This window comes from Pinus tabuliformis, chromosome 6 (assembly GCF_031772625.1).
Source record: "Pinus tabuliformis cultivar Carrire ecotype Pingquan chromosome 6, CPIR1, whole genome shotgun sequence".
NCBI classification, from domain to species: domain Eukaryota; kingdom Viridiplantae; phylum Streptophyta; class Pinopsida; order Pinales; family Pinaceae; genus Pinus; species Pinus tabuliformis.
In genome coordinates, this window is record NC_142292.1 from 1,871,839,122 (window position 1) to 1,871,859,169 (window position 20,048).

Here is a 20,048-nt window from a genome sequence, read left to right on the forward strand (position 1 = left end):
TTCCTTGGCATCTTTTTTTTTGTGGGCTTGTGAAACTTAGTATAAGAGCATTGGATCAACATATGCTCTGAAATTATAAAAAGAGAATTGTAATAATATATGTGAAATGGTTTTGGACTAAGCGTTGTTTACTGAGCCATCTTCAAACAGAAACATTCCTCTTGGTAATCAGGGAAGTATCCTTCACTTGAAGGAACAACCAAATGTTGTGCACCGACAGAGTAAGGAGAAGCATATAGTGGTTAAACATGAGGAAGATGAGCTTCCAATAAGAGATCAGAGTGATGCAGTTAAGGATACACATGGTAGTGACACAAGAAGTTCTAAATTGTTGATAAAATGGAAAAAAATCATTAAATTAGTCTTAAATGAAATCAGTTCCACATAATTTTTTTATAATAAAAATGCTTACAAGTAATTATGAGGGTTATAAACTTTTTTTAGCGAAGATTTGGGTCTAGTGGGTTAGAGGATCCCTCCTTGCCGCCTATGGCCACGGTTCATCCTCCGCCTCCCATTACATTACCCTGTGCACCCGCTACGCTCTTACTCTGTAAATCCTCATTTCCCTTCCTTTTATCAGATGTTTCCATAATTTTTTGCACTACAATTCTTTGAGACTCAAACCCTCGCCCGGGCTTGTAAAAATCGATTTGATTTTGACTATGACAAGTTCTCAGCTTCTTTGTGAGAGGGGGAGACAGAGCGATAAGGAAGATTTGGCAACAATCTTATGATTTGGGTATTGGCAGGATTACTTAGTTACAGTGTAGTTTTATTGAGCTCCATACTTGGTGGATATGGTGACCACTACAGTTCAAGGACACCAGCAAGTGGTGCTTCATCTGGACTCGGCTGAGAGTAATGGCAGAGGATGGAGGGGAGCCAATATTCTTGTTTTTAACTCCGGCCATCGGTGGACTCACACAGGAAATCTTAGAGGGTAATTTTATGCAAGCCATTAATGATAGCAGTTTCTCACCCTCACATTCCAGGTTTGGTAATCTCAGATCCGGCTGAAAATGTGAAAGAATTTCTTGGGCTGAATGGCATTGGCTTGAATTTTTAATGACAGTTTGGCCGAGTGGTCTAAGGTGCCAAATTTAGGCTCTGGCTTGAAAGGGCGTGGGTTCAAATCCCACAGTTGTCAATTTAAATGGCCTGCTAATCTCACGCCCTTACAACCCCTACAGAAAGCGAGACAAGCTTTGACAATATGATTACTGAGATGAAGCGCAAATACTATTTATTAGGTGGAAAGGGATACTATTTATTGGGTGGAAAGGGAGGTGTTGGAAAAACAAGCTGTGCAACATCTCTTGCTGTTAAATTTGCAAATAGTGGGCATCCTACACTTGTTGTGTCCACTGATCCTGCTCATTCTCTGAGTGACTCCTTTGATCAGAATTTAAGTGGAGGGATGCTAGTTGTTGTTGAAGGGACTGATTCACCTTTGTTTGCATTGGAGATAGATCCTGAGCAAGAAAGAGCAGAATTTCATTCATCATCTCAGAATGATAGTGGCAGTGGTGTCAAGGACTTTATGGACAATATGGGCCTTGGAGGATTGGCATAACAGTTAGGTGAATTGAAATTAGGAGAGTTGCTTGATACGCCACCTCCTGGTCTTGATGAAGCTATTACTATCTCAAAGGTTACACAATTTATTCAAGCACAAGAATACAATATGTTCACTCGCATTATATTTGATACCGCACCAACTGGTCATACACTTCAGCTTTGTCTCTTCTAGATTTCTTGGATGCCTCTATAGGAAAAATAATAAAGTTAAAACAAAAGTTGGCATCAGCAACTGATGCAATCAAATTTGTGCTTGGTCAAGCTCGGGAAGGTCATGAAAGTGCTACTGACAAACTTGAGCAACTCAAAGAGAGGATGGAAATGGTTCAAGAACTCTTATGTGACAAAGAATCTACAGAATTTGTTATTGTCACCATTCCTACGGTTATGGCTGTGAGCGAGAGTTCAAGATTGTTCTCTGCATTGAAGAAGGAGGGTATTCCTGTGAAGAGACTTATCGTGAACCAAGTTCTACCGCCATCTTCATCTAACTGCAAATTCTGTGCAATCAAAAGAAAGGATCAATTAAGGGCTCTTGATATGATCCAAAAAGACCCAAATTTATCAGATCTCGAGTTGTTCCAATCACCATTAGTTGATGTTGAGATCAGGGGTGTCCCGACACTAAAATTCATGGGTGACATTGTGTGGCGGTAAATGTGATCAACATGAAATTAAGGAAAGAATGGTAGGTCAAAAAGTGCACTATTGCAGTTGTCACTGGGTCAATCCATGATTGCAACTGCTCCTTCAGATACAGCTGGTTCTAGTTCTACTTCTCGTACATAGCCACTTTGCACATCGTTCAAGAACCTATTCTACTAATTCCCGATGTAGTCGCTGTTATCATTCAAACCAATGTCTCATTAAGTTGTATCATCAACTTTATTGAGGCTGCCGAATTACAGGATGGGTTGGTTGAGCGGGTAATGGTATTTCATCAGAACTCTGACATCTCTCTTCTTATTAGTTCTGCAACACTAAGTTGGGATTCTAGTTCATCAAAGCCCACAATGAGAAACATAAATATGGAGGTTAAGCATGGCCAAAAATTGGCAATTTGTGGAGAAGTTGGCTCTGGAAAATCAACTCTTTTAGCTGCAATACTCGGAGAAGTACCCAAGTTGAGGGGTAGTGTGAGTATGAATTATTTACCCCCTTACCTTAACATTGTCAACTGTTTAAATTGATGGATTCTCTTTCTTAACGTTTTCAACCCTGTCTCTGCAGTTGCAAGTCTATAGCACCGTCGCATATGTTTCTCAGATTGCATGGATTCAAACTGGAACAATACGAAACAACATATTATTTGGGTGTTCCATGGACGAGCAGAACTATCAGGAAGTTATCCTCAAGTCTTCACTGGATAAAGACCTCCAGAATATTCCCTTTGGCGATCGGATTGAAATAGGAGAAAGACGTGTCAATCCCAGCGGTGGCCAGAAACAACAGATACAGCTTGCCTGTGCCTTATATCAAGATTCTGATATTTATCTTTTGGATGATCCTTTCAGTGTTGTTGATGCTCATACTACTACTAGTCTGTTTAAGGTTAATATGGTGATTGATATATGGGTTTTACAGTTAATATGTAACTAGTACTAATTTGTACGTTACAACTTTCTACAACAATGATTTTCATTTTCCTTAGCTTCCTCAGTTCTTATTAATCACGGATTTTGATGTGTAGGAATACCTAATGGGAGCACTGTCAAACAAGACAGTGATCCTTGTAACACACCAAGTTGATTTTCTCCCGGCATTTGATGCTATTATGGTTAGTAAACAGTTGTCCTAGTCATGTGGACGTTGTTTGTTTGTTTGTATACAACTTTTTGACGAAGTTTTCTAACAGATGCGACATAATTATAATTCCTGTAATTTTCACATATCTAATGCTCGTAGTTTTGGTGGGTTTAAGGTCCAGATTTTGAAAGTAGCTCTGATACCACGTGTGAAGATCCCTCCTAGGGCCCTCTAGTTAAAACTAAATTTATCTAATTTTAAACACAATAACAATGGAAATAATTTATTTATATCTAAACATTTATTTGATGACAACGTACCATTAAAATTTATTTACCACAAATTAAATAAGTAAGAATTTCATTGCAACCATTTACATAAGTAATCAATAAATGGAGGAATATCTGTTCTAATAACTTAGTTGAGATGCTCATGAGCTCCTGAGTCTGTTGGGATGCTCCTCTTGACTACCCGACTAGATTTGCTTCCCAGCCAACTAGAAAGTATTTCCTAGCCTAGGGAACTTCTACAGGTTTTCTAGCCCTCCGAGCCCAAGTCCAACCAGATGTAGTGTGTCCAAGTTTCACAACACTCTCCAAATACAAGTTTGTATTCCCTCATTTTGTTAGGATATTCCGACACATAGGAAATAGTTAAGTACAACTTGGTCTAGTATAGAGTTAGGTATAGAGTTAGGTAAAGTGTGTTTTTTTACCTTGTACATTTTGTAACTTACAATCCGACGGTCACGATATGTAGTGATCCGACGGTTCATTCTCTCCTCAGTATTACCGACACTTGATCCGTGGCTTGACACCCAATTGGTCCATGATTTCTATTTAAAGCGCATGGAGGGTCATTTGTAGGGTAATCCGTCTATGAGAGAAGCATATGTAAATTTTCATTCTTTTATTAATAAATTGCCTGAAGTGGCCGCATTGGCTCAGGCCGTGGACTGTTTCCCTCTTTGAGGGTTTTAACCACGTCAAAAATACTGGTGTATTGATCTGCGATCTAGTTGTGAGCGGTGTCCTTTGGTGTTCTGTCTGAGGAACTTACCCTGTAAATTCCTACATGGTATCAGAGCTATTTAAGGGCCGCGTCCGTTGGTGATCCAAATCTGAAGTCGGTAGAATTGCATCCAACTGTCGTTTCCTAGATCTACTGTTTCTGACTGCTTTCGGGCCGAGAGGACTGCTCTGTTGTGTTGGGAGCATCTGTTCCAGTGAGGAACCCTTTTCGTTTCACGCGAAAAGGTTTCCGGTAGCCCTAGCTGCGTCATTTTTAAGATCTGGAGGTATATAGTGTTTATTTGCAGTTTACAGTTATTTTCTTTCTGTTTATTTCGGTTTCGATTTATTTAGCTTTTTTTATTACCGGATCTATACCTTTCATTTCTGTGTATGCTCTTTGCCTTGCGACTTTGTGCGATCTGGGCAAATCAGAAACAGAAAGGAAGGATTTTTCTCATGCGTATGCTCTTTTCCGTGCGCCTTAGAGTGATCTCGGAAAATTAGAAACATTGAGGAAAATATTTAGTTTCCAGCTAAAGCTAACTTTGAGCCGCAAGGTTCATTTTTGAAAATATTTAGTTTTTCGGCTAAAGCTAACTTCGAGCCGTAAGGTTTGTTTTCTTTGCATGTCCGTGTTGGGTTTTGTGTTTTTTGTTTTCTTCATCCAGAAGCCGTTTTCAGAACCGTTTTTTTTAAACAGCCTAATTTTTCGAGATCTATCCATTGGAACACTTAGTTTTAGCATCTTTAGCTTCAGTTTCTGTTGAAATGGAAAGTCAATACCAAGTTACCCTTGAAAGCACCAACTACTTCCAATGGTTGTCCTACATTGAGGATTTACTTAGAAGTAAAGGTCTCTACAGAATAGCCTCAGGCCAAAAAAAGAAACCGAAGGATGAAGATAAGGCTGCTAAATGGGAAAATAGGCAAGATCAAGCACGTGGATTGATAGGGATGTCTATTTCCCTAGATCTTAGATTCCATATTGCAGAACTTGATACTCCTGATGAAGCAATGAAACAAATCAATAAAGTTTTTGGGATTAAAAATGAACTTAGAGCCCATCAACTTGAAAATGAGTTGCTTACATTGGACCCTAATAATTTTTCTTGCATTGAAGATTTCTTGTCCAAGTTCAAGACCCTTAGATATCTCTTGGAAGGTGTTAAGGTTAAGAAAGAAGATAGTAACCTTATCTATTCCATTCTTACTAAGTTGGGACCAGCCTACTCTGTGTTTGTTTCCACCTTCCATTCTACAAGAGAAGCCTTCATTTCTCAAGGAACAGACTACAAGTCCCCTTCCTTTGACTCTTTTTGTGATTCCTTAATAAGAGAACAAGAAAAACTCTTACACCTTGGTCTTCTTAATCTTGGAAACTCTTCCAAGAAAGCGTTAGCCGCCCAGCAGCAACCAAATTCAAAGAATCCTAAGAAGTCATATCCTAAAAAGAATGGTCCTAAACCAAACAAGGGTCCTAAGCAATCTCAGCCTCAAAATGAAAAATCATTTCAACAAAATGATAAGACAAATAAAAACAAATGGAAGAAGACTGATAGACATTGCAACTTTTGTAATCGAGATGGCCACTTAGAATCCAAATGCTTTAAGAAGATGGAAGCCTTGGAAGCAGCGATGAAGAAACATAACATCCATTTGGAGCATTCTTCACCTTCAACTTCATCTTCAGGAATGGCACTTTTTGCATGTGGTTGTCAATCATCTCGGTCTGGTTATGCATTAAATGTATCTTCTTCTTCTCATTCTCATGAGTGGCTCATTGATTCTGGAGCTTCTTATCACATGGCCAAAAACAAAGCCATGTTTTCTTCTTTAAATGATTGTAACACCAAAAATATATATGTTGGTGATGATAGATCTCTTAATGTTGTAGGGACTGGAACTGTTCATCTAGACAATGGTCAATTTAATGATGTATTATGCGTTCCAACCTTATCCTGCAACCTTCTATCTGTATATCAGATAACTCATTCAGGTGAAGGTAAAATCGTTGAATTTTCACCTCATGATGTTGTAATCAAGGACCTAAGAGATCCTAAACAGATTTTAGCTACTGGCATTGCTGATGATTCTACAAGGTTGTATAAGTTTCACAACTTTGGGTCATCAAATATTCCCTCAGTATTTGTTGCTCATAACGATGAAGTGAGCAAACTTTGGCATGAGCGATTTGGCACTTAAACTATCGCTCCCTTCAGCATCTATGTAAAGAGAATATGGTGACAGGTCTTCCTATGGTATCTTGCAGAGATGGTGTTTGTTCCGGATGTGTACTCGGAAAACATCATCGGGACAGTTTTGAAAAACGTGCCTCTTGGCACGCCTCAGCCCCTGTACAGCTTGTGCATAGTGATTTATGTGGTCCACTTCCAGTTGTTTCATTCTCTGGCTGCAAGTATTTCTTAACTTTCATTGATGATTTCTCCAGACGCACTTGGGTATACTTCTTAAAACTCAAGAGTGAAGTATTTAACACATTTTTGGCCTTCAAGGCCTTTGTTGAAAAACAATTTGGACATCAAATTCTTAAGCTAAGATCTGATAATGGCGGAGAATATGTTAAAAACACATTCATCAACTTTTGCATTGAGAATGGAATTCAAATGCAACATACTGTTCCATATACTCCACAACAAAATGGTGTAGCTGAAAGGAAGAATCGCACCTTAAAGGAATGGCTAATTGTATGCTACAATCTAAAGGACTTGGTCTTAGTTTTTGGGCAGAAGCAATTAACTGTGCAAATTACATAATAAATCTCATTCCTACTAAGGCTTTAAAGAATATCACTCCAGAAGAAGCATGGAGCTCCATCAAACCAGATGTAAGTCACTTTCGTGTTTTTGGAAGTGAAGCGTGCGCCCATATTCCAGATGAAAAGCATAAAGCTTTAGAACCTAAGAGTGAAAAATGTACTTTTGTTGGATATTCTGAAGATGTTAAAGGCTATAGACTTATTCCATTTAAGTCCAAAAATGCTATCATTAGAAGAGATGTAAAATTTGATGAAAATATATCCGCCTGCGAGCCTAGTTCGACGGATGTGCCACCTCTCCCTATCTCTTCTACTTTTGAAAACATTTCTTCTTCAGATGATGAAAGTGAGGATGACAATCCTCCCCCACCATCTCAGGATCCTCCTTCAGCTCCTCAGCTTCCAAAATGGGTTCGTGCTACTCGAGATGCAGCAGGTGATCTTGCCGGTGATCCTACAGATCAGCGACGCACACGTTCTCAGTTTGACAAAGCCTCTTCTTTACTGGCTTAAGCTCCAGTAAATTATGATCCTGACACCTTTGCAGAAGCTTCACGCCATCCAGATTGGGAAGCAGCTATGAATGAAGAATATCATTCATTGTTGGCAAATGATACATGGGATCTTGTTCCTCTACCAAAGGGACGAAAACTTGTTAGATGCAAATGGGTTTACAGAACCAAGTATGGACCAGATGGGAAAGTTGATAAACATAAAGCTCGTCTTGTTGCTAAAGGTTTTTCACAGGTTGAAGGCATTGACTACACTGAAACCTTCTCCCCTGTTGCCAAAATGAACTCTATCTGCCTTGTTCTTTCCCTTGCTACCTCGTTCAAATGGGAAGTCCATCAGATGGATGTTAAATCCGCCTTCTTGCATGGGGACTTGCATGAAGAAATCTATATGGAACAACCTATTGGCTTTATACAAATAGAATCCAGCCTTGTATGTCGGCTTAAGAAATCCCTTTGTGGTCTCAAGCAAGCTCCTCGAGCTTGGTATGCCAAAATGGATAACTTTCTTTTAGAATCTGGCTTTTCTAGGTGTCATTCTGACAATACTGTCTACACCAAGAAAGTGGGCAAGTCTCTTATCATTCTTGTTCTTTATGTTGATGATCTTATCCTGACTGGTAGTGATCCCAACCTTATAAACCATGTGAAGTCTAGCCTTAAAAGGAAGTTTGAAATGACAGAGTTAGGACACTTACATTATTTTCTCGATCTTCAAGTCTTTCAATCCAAGGAAGGTATTTCCCTTTCTCAGTCCAAGTATGCCTGTGATATTCTACGCCACTTCACATGGAAGACTGTAAGCCAGCCCCTTCTCCCTTTCAGTCTGGAGTCAAACTTTCAGTCACTTGTACTTCTCCTGAAGTTGATGCTACCTTATACCGTCAACTTGTAGGAAAACTTTTGTATCTAACCCATACTCGTCCTGACCTTTCCTTTGTTGTTGGCCTTGTTGCTCGGTTTATGCAAAACCCACGTGAAAGTCATTGGAAAGCAGCTAAAAGAATACTTCGTTATGTTCGAGGTACAGTTCAGTTTGGAATTCATTACAGTGCCGAAGCAGCTCCTCTATTGGTTGGTTTCACTGATTCTGATTGGGCTGGTGACCCTGATGATCGGAAGTCTACTGCCGGTTATGTGTTCACTCTTGGTTCAGGACCTATTACATGGTCTTGCAAGAAACAAGGTGCCATTTCTCTTTCATCAGCAGAAGCAGAGTATCGTGGTGTTGTAGAAGCTAGTAAGGAAGCCTTGTGGCTTCGTCAGATCCTGTCAGAGTTTGGCTTTCAGCAGCAGCATCCGACTACACTTTGGTGTGATAATCAAAGTGCCATTCAACTATGCAAAGATCCAGTCCAACATCAGCGCAGCAAACACATTGAACTGCACATGCACTTCATCAGAAAGCTCATTCATGACCATGTTCTTGAAGTGCAATATTGTTCAACAGATGATCAAGTTGCAGACATCTTCACAAAGCCTCTCACAGAGGCGAAGTTCATTAAACTTCGGTTTATGGTTGGATTTCAGGAAGTTGTCACTAATGGGGGATAGGCTCTAGTGCCTCCTTCCTTCTCCTATTGTGTCATATTTGTAAATCCTTCAATCCTATCCCAAGTTGTTTTTAAGGGGGGATGTTAGGATATTCCGACACATAGGAAATAGTTAAGTACAACTTGGTCTAGTATAGAGTTAGGTATAGAGTTAGGTAAAGTGTGTTTCTTTACCTTGTACATTTTGTAACTTACAATCCGACGGTCACGATATGTAGTGATCCGACAGTTCATTCTCTCCTCGGTATTACCGACACTTGATCCGTGGCTTGACACCCGATTGGTCCATGATTTCTATTTAAAGCGCATGGAGGGTCATTTGTAGGGTAATCCATCTATGAGAGAAGCATATGTAAATTTTCATTCTTTTATTAATAAATTGCCTGAAGTGGCCGCGTTAGCTCAGGCCGTGGACTGTTTCCCTCTTTGAGGGTTTTAACCACGTCAAAAATACTGGTGTATTGATCTGCGATCTGGTTGTGAGCAGTGTCCTTTGGTGTTCTGTCTGAGGAACTTACCCTGTAAATTCCTACACATTTATCTCTCCATTCTCTCCCTTCTCTTTCTCCACATTCCTCCCCAAACACAATTATCCAAAACAAAAGCAAGACCAAGGAATTCCCCCCCCCCCTCTCATCATCCTCCCCCCTTTTATGCCTCTTCCTCCCATCCACCTCAACCACCTATCATTAATGTCATGACAACCTCCTCATCCTTTCATTTAGTACCCTTGACTTTTCTTACTATATCTTCTCCCAAGTAAATTTGAGAGGACATTTTAGGGATAAGATATGGATATTTAATTTGAAAATTAATTGGGTAAGACCATATCTTCTCCCAAGTGGATTTGAGAGGACATTTTGGGGATAAGATATGGATATTTAATTTGGGAATTAATTGGGGAAAACCATATCATCTCCCAAGTAGATTTGAGAGGACATTTTGGAGATAAGATATAGATATTTAATTTGGAAATTAATTGGGGAAAACCATATCTTCTCCCAAGTAGATTTGAGAGGACATTTTGGAGATATGGATATTTAAATTGGAATAAATGGAATGAGACCATATCCTATCCAAAATTAAATTTGAAAAGACAAGTTGGGAATTGAATAATAACAATAATAAAATTTATATCAGTAAATAAAAATTACAGTTTCACAAATGTAAGTATATACCAATATTTCTTGATAATTATAAGTCAATATTTTCAGGTAAATAAAATTTGCATGATAAGATTAAGTAGGGCATTACAAAATGATAGGATGATTATAGAATACCTTGGGAGCTCAACTGGGGCAGAGTACGACTATTAAGATTGTAAAACTATAAATGTTCAAAACACAAATCCTACATAATTATACTAATCACTAAATAATTGTTGATATACTACATAAACCCTAACTTCAGGACATTTTTTTTTGTTTTTTTGAACGAGGGGTATAATGTAATGACCCATCAAATTATAGGGAACATAGGAATATTAGCAAACATACAAGGCATGCATATGATAGCTACATATGCATGAACCACATGTATTGCACTAGTATACATATTGGCTAACATGGAAAATGTCTAAGTTTAGGTTAATGAATTGATTATCGAAATTAATTCCTATCTCACCAGAATATAATAAATATATCGAGTGGGGCCTTGATATGTATACCACCCTTATATATATATATATATATATATATATATATATATATATATATTATAAAGATAATAAAACTTATATGAAATTTATTTAATTTATATTTAATTAAAATAAATAAAATCATTTGTTTAAATATTATAATAAATCAATATTTGTTAAAACTATAAATAAATCAATTTAATTAATTGGAAATTAATTTAATAAAATACTATTAAAACCTAAACTAAATAAATGGACCACCACCTCTATATAAAAGGAAGAGAAGGGTTGAGAAAATTGGGGGTGACATCGAGAAGGAAGGGGAAAAGTTGGAGGAAGGAGGCCGACAACAAGGAGGTAGGGAGGCAATAGAGTTGATCATATAAGGGAGTGGAGAAGACCATAACATGGAGGAAATTTCGGGGAGTTTTATAGAGATATGGGAATTTCTAACAGAGGCACAGATATTGAGCTTGATTTTTTGTGGGGTTTTGGGCACGGGGGCTAGAAGATTTGTCTTTTGGATCTTGGGACCATACATGAAGACCCCAGATAGGTTGGGAGGTAAAGGGCGGTTTGGTAACTACAACAGCCGGAACAACCACAGTCCAAGACACCTTCAACTGATTCCATGTACTTCTTTGTAATTAAAATTTTAAATTTCAATCATTGTCTAGTTAAAATTTCATAATTAAGGCTTTACATCGTCTCGTTAAAATTGCACAGTTAGGGCACTAAATAGAGGGGATGGAACATCCACCAAATGGATGTCAAGACTGCATTCCTAAATGACACAATTCATGAAGAAGTCTATATAGAGCAACCCTTGGGATTTGAAGTTAAAGATAGAGATGCATATGATTGTAGATTAAAGAAGGCACTATATGGCCTCAAGCAAGCACTAAGGGCATGTTATACTAGGATGGTTGCATACCTACAAATATTAGGCTTCAGAAAGCGTTTTGCTGATCCAAACCATTATATTAAGGTTGTGAGGCGAGAGACGATAATCATTCTTTTGTACATATATGATCTTCTCTTCACAGGTGTGGAAGGTCGAATTGAAGAATGTAAAAAGCAATAGCAAAAAAATTTGACATGAAGGATCTAGGGTTGATGCACTACTATTTGGGACTGAAAGTCTGGCAAGGACTTGATGAGATCTATCTAGGTCAAGGAAAGTATGTGATCAAGATGTTGGATAGGTTTGACATGATGGATTGCAAGCCAATGACAACCCTGATGATCACAAACTTGAAATGACTAAGGAGTTTCAAATTGAGCCTTCTAGATCCTTCCAGGTATAGACAATTGATTGGCTCACTGATGTACTTCGTGAATACACGACCAGACATATGTTTTGCATTAAAAATTCTCAGTCAATTCTAAATGGAGCCAAATCATGATCATTGGATAACAACAAAACATATACTAAGATATCTACAACGAACAATCCACTACTGCCTGAAATATGATAGGAGGGATGATGTCCATTTGATTGGATATATAGATTTCGACTGGGGAGGTAGTGAGCAGGATGGAAGGAGCACTACATGAGGATGTTTTAGTTTGGGATCCTCCATGATCTCATGGATGAGCAGAAATCAAGATACGGTTGCTTTGAGTAGTGTTGAAGCTGCATATGTTGCAGCCTATGAAGTATGCAGAGAAGATGCTTGGTTGAGGACGTTGTGTCCGACTTGTTTGAAGGACCAATGGACCCTACAATGATACATTGTAATAACACTAGTTGTATAAAATTGTCTGAAGACCTAGTGTTTCATGAAAGGAAAAAGCATATAAACGTAAAGTATCACTACATTTGGGAGCTAGTACAAGATGGTATATTGCAGCTACGGTATATCTACACTAATGAATAAGTAGCTGATATTTTGACAAAATATCTTCCTAACAAGAAGCTTGTGTATTTGAGTGACAAGCTTGGTTTGGTTGATATATCCTCCCTAGTTGAGAGGGAGAGATGGGCACATCATTCTTGTCTTCACTTGAGAAGAAAGAATGGAAGATTGGGTAAGCATCTGGCATCTGATACTCTTTTAAGATGTGGTAGGGCATCCAAGATAAGAGTAGTTGTAGAGGATCGATATTCTTTGAGGACTAGATATCCAAGATAAGAATAGCCTCGGTGGAAAATATTTTGAGAGAACCCGGGTGGAGTATAATCCGAGATAGACAATGATGATGGTGTCTATAAATCATTAGTCTCGGCAACATTGTGCTTTGATGTTGTGGAGAGATAGAGCTGTTAGTCAAGGCCATGCTAAATGACAATGCTGGTTAATATGATGCTAAACAAATGGGTTACCAATCCAACTATTCTTATGAGATCTCTTTAGATTGAGAATACCTCCTTAGTTAAGAGGGAGTGTTGAAAAATGTATAACTAGGTTCAGCCTTCATAAATATGAAATATACTTTTGATTATTGTATATTGTAAAATGAAAGAAAAATTATTATTATTTTTGAAGCATGGGTTTCATGCTCAAGGTCTTTTATTTTAGAGGTCAAGCACCCATTGAGTGCTTCTAGGATTAGTCCTAGGTCAAGAAGTCAAAAGAGTCATTGTCATAAGTTGAAGACCCCATTAGGCACATTGTAACTTGTAAAGATTTTTTTTTGTCATTGAAAGTGTCAAAATACCCTTCAAGATCAATTTGGCTTGGCAGCTGGGAAGTCAGCCTAATTTGAGGAGCCACTCCACCTTAAGAAGCCTATATAAAGGAGGGAACTCGGCCTCCTTGGAAGACAATCATCACTCGCTCATTCAAGCAAAGAAGAAAGAGGAAGAAGGCAACAAAGAAGACTTGTTTCTAGGCTATTTCTCTCTCACATGTGCGTAGGAAGGCTAGGGTTTCTACTGTTGTTCTAAGGTTTTTCTTCTGCAGGTTCGATCTTGTAGAAAGAAGAGAAAAAAGGTCAGTAAAGGTCAAGTTGAGTCATCCTCAAGCACTAGAAGAAGGATAAAGCCAAGCAAAGGTTTGAGGAAGCCTTGTGTGGGAAGAACAAGCTCACGCGTTGCAACAATTGTTGCTGGGGGGCCAAAATTTCAGACCTACTCTAGAGGTCAAAATTTTGAAGCGGGGGTCAAAGTTGCGCTGTTATAAGAGATCTGTCTGAGTTTGACTTGATCTAAGGAAGCACATCATTCGAAAGGGTTGGTCTTGGTCTTGGAGGGTATCGGTCTTGGTCTAAAGGTCGTGGAAGTTGCCAATTGAAGAATCTATAAGAAGAGAAGAGAAGAGACTTACAGGTTTTCCTCTCAAGTGGAGAGGTTTTGGCCTTGGATTGCAATCTACATTTTGTGTTCTTATGTACTATTGTTCTTCTTGTTTTGGCAGTTGTTTGATGATAGTAGACAAACATAATAATAAGTGAAAGAAGCTAACAAATAAGAAAAAGTAAAAAGACATCACAAGGGGTTATCAAGAAAAGAGAAATCACTCTAATCATTACCCTATATATTTCTCAACATTGCTTTCCCTAAATGTACCCTTGGCTGCTCCATGTCCTTCTGCATCTTGAAGAGTAGACTTCAACCAATTAGGTCTCTTTCTATTTTCATGAATGATGACTTCTTGCACAAGTTCACTGAGACCTTCTTCTTCATGATTTGAATCCTCTTCCTCCCTAGGGCATTCTTCAAATATCAAAAGTTCTTTATCATCAAAGTCAATCAGCAGATCTTTACATTTTTTAAATGCAACACTTTCATCAAAGATCACATCTTGGCTCACTTTGATTTTGTGCTCTTCTTTTATGTAGATCCTATATGTCTTTGAAGTGTTACTATAGCCAACAAATATACCTTTCATGCTTGTAGGTGTGATGTCCCCTAATAATAATAATAATATGATATTAAAATATAAGCAAATAAATAATAAACAATAAAGAAATATAATAATAACAAATAAATAAAATAATAAAATTCTAAATAAGTATATATATAAAAGTAAAATATAAAATAATAACAATAAGTAAAGTTAACAAAAAGTAAAATAAAATAAGAAAGAACTATAAAAATAAGTAAAGTTATCAAAAAGTAAAAATGGATAAAATAAGAAAGAAATAAATTAAGAGAAAATTTAAGTTAAGTAAAACGTAAAATAAAAGTTGCATGTTGACACATGGGATGTGTGTATGTGGTTCCCTTTTCAATGTTTGGTCTATTTAATAGATGGTGAAAAAGATGAGATTCATTATTCCATCATCCATTCTCTGGAGAGAAATGTGTGGTGAGACAAGGATTTTTTGACAGTAATACGTTTTGATAATAGTACATTGCTTGAGAACGCAAGGGTGATTAGTTGTAAAAAAATTATATGCAGCTGAATCTATATACCTCAAATTGAACCTGTCATATAAAATTTATATAAATATTTTATTATTAATAAAAGTGAAAATTCTTATTTAATACAATACAACGAATTTGAAGTTTTCGTTGTGTTTGCTCGAGCTTTCGTTTAATTAAAAAGGTGCGAGCGTTCGTTTAATTAAAAGCAGAGCACAAAAAGCCCATGAAGGCAAGTCAAAATCACGCAACAACTGCAAAGGTTTTTTGAATCCCAAAAAGTAAGGTTAAAATCACATGCAACAACCTCAAAGGTTCATAAAAATATTTTAATCGAAAAGCAAAAGACTAAGGACAAGTTAAAAAGCAAAGGCTGGAGGAAAGTTAAAGTCCCGTGGATTTTTGAGTCCTTAATTAATACGTGACATTTCCTTCTCGAAAGTTTTTATTTTCAAAGCTTTTTCAAAATGTTTTTTTAATGGTATAAAAGAAAAATAATGAGTTTATAAAATGGTATTGTAGGAAAGAAAAAATAATAAGGGGCCTATGAATAAAGTTTTATAAAAGAGTTTTTCTTAAAGGAGTTTTGTTTAGTTTTTTAAAGGATTTAAACTGTTGGAAATAATATTGAGAGGGGGGTGAATCAGTATTATCAAATTCTTTTCAATATGTCTTCCAGATTTATACTTCAATTTATTCTTCAGATATTGATCATTAATTTGTATGTCAGTACCATATAATAATGAACAAGAACCAGAAAAATACATAAGCACACCAAAGAACACCAAATATAAGGTGGAAATCCAATGTGGGTGAAAACCACCTGCTGCAATATGTCTCTATCTTCTTTCGATTTAGAAACTTCTTTTACAAGGATTTTGTACTGGTGCAGTCCTTTACCAGTACGCAGGCTACAACTTGCAGAGAGCTACAACTCTCTCTCATTTTCCAGTCTCTCCTGGAAGGGAGCTACAACCCCCTTTGCTTTTCTACTTATTTAAGGACCACGTTTCATTAATTTTCAGACTAGATCCAAGAAGATCAAATAATCATCAAGTACATGCAAATCACCCAATCTCCTTATACAACCAATGAATCACCCAACTACTCAGAATGCTGTAAACAGAAAAGTAATACTAGAAATCTAAACCCAAAACTCTGCAACAATAGATAAAAGATAGCCAATAAATGTTTCAAGACAGGTCTGCAACTTCACCAATATAAGCCTGTGGGTATCCGCAGTCTTTCTGTGCCTGAACTGCGCAGATCCGCACTGTATCCTTCTGCTGCTCTACGTACCACCACAACTTCCACTGCGTACCTCAACTCAGATACGCACTGCACTGTGTGTTAGACCGCGTACCTCCACACGGTTCCTTCCATGCCTCTGCATATCTCCGCACTTTGCTTTCTTCTGCACTGTGTACCTCGCACTGCGCCTTCTGATGCGTCGCGTACCCCCGCACTGCGTCTTCTCCTGCGCTGCGTACCCCCGCACCTACGCAGTGGATCACCTGCGAACCTCTGATTAGGGACAAATTAACAGTCCTCCAATGTGCTACAATCAGTCAGATCCACAGATCTGATCATGCACCCGAGAGTTCACGACTTATCAATATATTCACTTTAAGATTTCTCCTTGATTTAGATCTTAGCTTTGTAAAACCAAACACCCAAAATTTCAGATCTTAAGATATTCAATTTTTCACGAGTGATCAGCCAAGTGATCTCCTTCCCCTTTTTATAGTCAAACCCTTATCCACACCATGGGACAAAACCATCAAAAGCTAATACAAGGGATCCAAACTGGGGTTCAATAAATTAGATCCTATACCACGGGCCAAAACCATAGGATCGTAAAAGACAGGCTAAATACCAAGGGCCAATCATAGGATACCCCACGTGAGTGCGCTTCTCTGCATTAGAGTGAGTGAACTGGGGGACCGCACCTTATGAACGGTGAACCTGCGGGTATGTCCGCACTCCCTGGACGGCGAACCTGCGGGTCCGCACCTTTTGAACGATGCACCTGTGAACCTCTTATTTTCCATCATTTTAAGAGCCTGAAAAGAGTTTTGCCACTTGAGTGAGTTGCCATCAAGTACAACACCTGTACCATAGAGCCAAACCAGAATCATAATGCCAACAATCTCCCCCTTTGGACTTGATGGCAACCTCAAGATCCTCATCGTCATTCTCCCCCTTTGACATCAAGGGCAAAGGGTTATGCTCCCCCTGAGACCATGCTTAAGTCTTTGTTCTGCTGATCATGCTCCCCTGACTGTAAACCAGATCTGCAAACCATAATCCACCATACACCATGAATGAAAGAGACATATTGCAGCGATATTCAGATCAGCATCCATGTTCGCCTTCTGTGCTACCATAATGCCAACAATGCATTATATGTGCTCCCCCTGAACCAGTGCTATGTGATCTTCGACCAATCCATAAACCAGCAAATGTACGCGTATACCCCATATGAACCTCGCGTACAGCCAACAATCTCTGAAACAGATGAGATTCAACAACAGGATGATGCATCAACAACCCCCAGCTTTTGCCTGAGGTATTCAAAGGTCTCCCTGGGCAATGGTTTGGTGAGTATATCAGCAACTTGTTCCTTAGAAGGAACATACTCCAACTTGACCTTTTGTTCAAGCATTTGTTCCCTGAGAAAGTGATACTTGATCGGTATGTGCTTGGTCTTTGAATGCATGACTGGGTTTTTTGAAATGCTGATTGCACTTGTATTATCACATAAGATGGAGATAGGTGGAGTACAAGTGATCTGAAAATCCTGCAAGGTCTGCATCATCCAAAGGAGTTGAGTGCAACAAGATGCAGCAGCCACATATTCCGCTTCAGCTGTAGATAAAGCAATCGAACTCTGTTTCTTGCTGAACCAAGATACTAATCTGGAACCCATAAAGAATGCACCACCACTTGTGCTCTTCCTATCATCCACGCTTCCGGCCCAATCTGCATCTGTATAAGCATGAAGTGTGAGATCTGTATCTCTAGGATACCATAAGCCATAGTTTTGAGTTCTTTGAAGGTGCTTGAAAATTCTCTTCACTGCATGAAGATGAGTTTCCTTTGGATTTGCCTGAAATCTTCCAACTATTCCCACTGCATGTATGACGTCTGGTCGGGTACCTGTCAAATAAAGTAGACTTCCAATCATAGATTTGTAGGTTGGTTGATGCACTGCTGCTGATTCATCATTTGTACTAAGGCTACATCCTGTGACCATGGGGGTACATATTGGTTTTGCATCTTCCATGCCATATTTCTTCAAAATCTGCTTGAGATACTTGGTTTGAGACAAGAAGATCCCGCCTTCATTTTGTTGGATTTGCAATCCAAGAAAATATGTCAGTTCTCCAAGCAAAGACATTTCGAATTCTTTCTGCATTATCAAGGCAAAGCTTTGACTCATAGCTTCTTCATTGCTGCCAAAGATAATATCATCTACATACACAAAAAGTATTAGTAATTTGTCATTTTCACTTTTTATGTAAAGATTGTTATTTGCTAACCCCTTTGAAAAACCTTGTTGATGAAGATATTTGTCCAGACGGTAGTACCAAGCCCTTGGAGCCTGTTTAAGACCATAGAGAGCCTTCTTTAGTCTGCATATAAGATTTGGATCATTCCCAAGGATGAAACCATCTGGTTGCTCAATGTACACTTCTTCTTCTAAGTCCCCATTTAGAAAGGCTGATTTCACGTCCATTTGAAAAACTTTGAACTTCTGAAAGCTTGAGAGAGCAAGGAACATTCGGATGGCCTCAAGTCTAGCAACGGGAGCAAAAGTTTCTTCGAAGTCTATTCCTTCTTGTTGAGCATACCCTTTACACACAAGTCTGGCCTTATTTATAATTATTTCTCCATTTCCATTCAACTTATTTTTGAAGATCCATTTTGTCCCTATGACATTCTTATCTTTTGGTCTGGGAACCAACTCCCAAGTGTTGTTCTTTTCGATCTGCTCAAGTTCTTCATCCATCGCCTTGACCCAGCATTCATCTTTGCATGCCTCTCTTACATTTTGTGGTTCAGTGGAGGAGAGCAATGCCAAATAGCTTGAGGCTTCTGCAATTGTTCTTCTTGTTTGTACACCTGCTTCTTTCTGCCCCAAAATCTGAGATTCTGGATGATTCTTTTGAACGTACCTGGATGGAGTCTTCTCTTCTATCCTTATTTGCTCCTCAGGTGCCTCTTGAGGTTCTTCTTCATCATTTGTCTGATTTGGAGAGTAGTCTTCATCCTCTTCGATATTTTCATGATTTACTTGCCTAGGGATGTATCCTTTTTCATCAACCACTACATCAATGCTGTCAAGAATTCTTCCAAGCCTTTTATTGTAACACTTATATGCTTTGTTGTGGGGAGAATAACCAAGGAGAATGCCTTCATCTGCTCTAGGTTCAAGTTTGCCAAGCTGTTCATCAGTGTTCTTGATATAGCATTTGCTCCCAAAAATTTTGAAATGCTTTACCGAAGGAGTCTCACCATACCAGAGCTCATGAGGAGTTTGAGTGCTGTTCACTCGGACATTTGTTTTGTTGAGAATAACAACCACAACAAATGCAGCTTCACCCCAGAAGGTTGCGGGAGTCCCAGACTCATCAAGCATAGCACGAGCCATTTGTTGGACCGTTCTGTTCATCCTTTCCACCACTCCATTTTGCTGAGGAGTCCTAGCTGTAGAGAATTCCCTTCTTATTCCATGTTCTTCACAGAAATCAAAAAATTCATTTGAGGTAAACTCCCCACCTCTGTCGGACCCGAGGCACTTAATTTTGTGATCTGATTCGTTTTCAGCCAAGGCTTTGAAAGATTTGAATTTTTTGAATGCTTCGTCCTTGTGTTTCATAAGTCCCAACCAAACCATCCTGGAGAAATCGTCAATGAAT

At 38.5% G+C, this 20,048-nt stretch overlaps 1 non-coding gene and 1 pseudogene across 1 annotated transcript; both read left to right on the top strand.

The window, feature by feature from the left end:
• The first annotated feature begins 1,047 nt into the window (after positions 1–1,047).
• LOC149266615 (ATPase GET3B pseudogene) lies at positions 1,048–2,238 on the top strand (annotated as a pseudogene).
• Positions 1,071–1,150, top strand: TRNAL-UAG (transfer RNA leucine (anticodon UAG)). The gene has a single exon. It is a non-coding gene; the product is annotated as a tRNA-Leu (tRNA).
• Positions 2,239–20,048: the final 17,810 nt, after the last annotated feature.